Below are 3,439 nucleotides of genomic sequence, written 5' to 3'. Positions count from 1 at the left end.
TCATAGTTTTTAAGAGATAGTGCCTTTATATGGTTTAAATACAACAAATCATCAGAAAATGACACAATACAAAATATGAACTATTTGTTATATGACTTAAATTGTCACTATTGCATTTGTAACCAACTAGTGGGCTCAAGTTGAATTATTTAAACGCCTATCGTATCCAGGTTGCTTTGAGAGGCAACGGGACATTTTCAGGATAAAGGCTCAGAATTAAACATGATCTTGAACGTTCCACGGAGTCATTCAGAGTGCTCGCGATGCCTTTGACCTTTGTCCTTCAGTCTCATTTTATCTTTGCAAACCGCGGGCCTTCACAATATGTCTTTCACGCCACCCTGAGCTCTCCAACCCTTATCAGTTAGAGCGCAGAATAATGGTGCAAAAAGGCTTTCTGTTTGAGATTGATAAAGGAAAGGAGACGGTTTTTCCCATCAAACACTCACGGCTTATCTAAGACGCTCGTCTCGAGAGGTGGTCGGATAGCGGGGACGGTCTGAAGAGCACGTCCGGCCCCGGAGCTGTTTGACTGTTGAGGAGAAGGGGGATGCTTTCAGTTTGCCACGGACCCTGCTGGAGGACCTTGCTCTTTCATTAAACATCGGGGGTGAGGCCTCAGACGCTGGCTCTATAGCAGCGACAGATGGCCAGACAATCACTGGATTTCTGAAACAAGGAGCCACAGAGTGCTGCTCGTCAGGAGCTCAAATTGCCATTAAAATGACATAGAAAGACCTTATTGTGTGGAACAAGGGAGCTTGGGCTAAAACGCAGCAGGGTAGCTATACTGAGGACAAGTCTCTGAACAGAAATAGATGCTGAACACAGATAACTGCCAGGTAATCACAGTGCTCTGAAAATCTCACCTATTAGCATTTTCAAAAACACTTTAGAGATAAAACCGAGAAGCAGTAAGAACTGACAAGAAAAGCGTGTTAAAGAAATGGGTTTGAGTGCTTGTTTGAAGGATGATGGGGAGCTATATATAAAGTAATTAAGCATTAACATGCTGCTCTGGAGTTGATGCTTGACAAACTTATAACATATTTAAGTACAGAGTCTAGACATTTCCTTCAGACTGAGAACTTTATCAGGATCTGAAGTCTCCTCCTTCACACTCTGCTCAGTGAGACTAGAATGTCCCCTATCAGACAATCCACCAATCAAAGCTTCTCTTTATTTACATATAGTCCTAGTTATCTCAAAAGATTTGATAAGACGAAAATAATACGTCATGTACAAACTGTCCTTATCTCATACAATGTGTTTCCCTCATAGGATATGTGATACTAATATATATTACTGTTGAACAGTGAGACAAAACTTTCAGGACTGTACAAAGGTGCATAATATGAAACTTTAATGAAGCAGTTATTAATACATCAGTGCATAAATCCTCCTGAAGGATGTGTGGGTGGAGATGTTCTGGTACCTTTCCTTCTGGCTCAAGTTGAGTGGAAGAATAATTATCACCCGGTGCAACCTCAATAGAGACACAGTGTATAATGCTGCGTAAAAATACGTTTTGCATACTAATAATCTGCTCAAAGTGAGATGACTCATCATGCCATGTACACAATTGTGTTAGCATCCTTTATTTGCTCATAAGCAGTAAACACATGGTACACCGAGGGCTAATGGGAATGCAGGATATTTGGCAGGTGTGTCAGAAGAGTTAGTCATCCTAAATATCTGAAAAGTGTCATGGCAGACTGATAATGTTGCTGTTAATTGATATTGCCAGTTATAATTCTATGGACCACATGATCACACGGCTTTTCCGCTAAGCTAAAGGCGGCTAATGTTCCGGTAGCTTGTTAGCAGCCGCCAATATCAAGACAAGTCAAGCGTCAGACTTTCACCAGCTGTGTTTTTCCTGACGTATTTTGTGTTGTATGACGTGGAAATCTCCTCAGCTTGTAGCCTAGTTAACGGACCATAAACACTTTCCAGATTCCATTGACTCTCTAGACAAGGGAAGAGGAAAGTGCAAAAAAAAAGGGTTTAAGACTTATTCTTATACCAGGGAAGAGTATTAAGTAGTGTTGTCTCCATATTGCTAACTGTTAAGAATACAGATAATCTCATCAATCTGATAATGCACATTACTTCTGGAACCAATGAAACAATGTTACTTTCCAAGTTTTACAGCATTTAGTCATGTGCTTTCTTCTTTTCTGCTTGAAAAAGGGTGAAAGCTGTAAGGAAATTGTTGTTTCTGGGCAAACTGAGGCCGATGCATGAGTATATTTGCTTGCTGGCCCCAGGCTCTGTCAGTCTGAATCCTTCAGCTGTCGGACTGCTGCCGCGATGTCTCCATCCTGCTGTGTTTGCTGCTGGAGATCAGGCAAGAAAAGATCAAAATGTTTACTTGGAGATCAAGCTCGGTGTCCAATTCGAGTAAACTCAGCTAGTGTCAGGCCTGTGTACCTTTGGGTGGCACTGAAGCACTGAAATCCTGTCTCGTCTCATTAGCAGTTAAAATACTCCTGATGGAACGTTATGCTGCCCTAACATATGTATATTTGTCAATGTAAATTAGGTTGATTGTATAAATGAGCAGAGAGCAGTTCACCACCCACACAAACAAACAGCAGTTTTCCTGACACTTCCACTTGCTAAAGCTTCAGACTTTAGTACTAGAGCAATGTTATACAAGGCTATATAATCAACATCGTATCTCATTAAGTCTACCCTGTCCTTAACCTCACTAAATACCTTTAGAGTCTATGTACAACTGCCTCATTGCTTTACATCCAGTCATTCTTTGCACAGTTATGGCAGTCTAATGGGAGCTCAAAGAAAACTCTGTTTGTAATCTACATTTGAAGCTAAGGACGCCTTCTAACACTGAATTAGTGTCTCTTAAAGGACAAACTGTACCTTTTAGAAGTGCATGAGTGTTTAAGGTTGTCTAAAGTTGTGTTTCCACCTGCCCTTCTCGATTCAGTAGCAGGTGCTTTTCTTTATTTTTCGTATGCCATTGCAGATATTAACTCCTCCGTATGCCCTCTCTGCAGACCACCGATCAATCAGGTACAACTTGTCCTTCTCAAAAATGACAACTAGAGCCATGCATGGAAAACACAGCATAGTAACCCCTTTCTACATTCACCCAAAATCCAATGGAAAAGTCCCTTTGGTTTTAGTCCCGGTAGCCATTTCTTTCTACTTTCCGGGTCGGCCTACAAAAATACCTCATCACTGAGCTGAACACACACCCACACACACATTCCCAGTCTAATTCTACCGTCGGCATCCTCATTCTAACGCTCCTCAGGCTTTCTGTTTATCCCGCAGCCCCGTGCAGTACAGCATGTGTTGCTGCTGGTACACATTTAAATGATACCCTGTCTTACACTCTGCATACACGAGTAGGTCTCAGTGCGGAATAATTAAACACTCCACTGCTTGATTATGAATTGCTAGTTGCGTG

Source organism: Notothenia coriiceps, unplaced genomic scaffold (assembly GCF_000735185.1).
Source record: "Notothenia coriiceps isolate Sejong01 unplaced genomic scaffold, NC01 NC01_scaffold00019360, whole genome shotgun sequence".
In the NCBI taxonomy this organism is placed as follows: Eukaryota; Metazoa; Chordata; class Actinopteri; order Perciformes; family Nototheniidae; genus Notothenia; species Notothenia coriiceps.
This window is presented reverse-complemented; position numbering follows the sequence as displayed.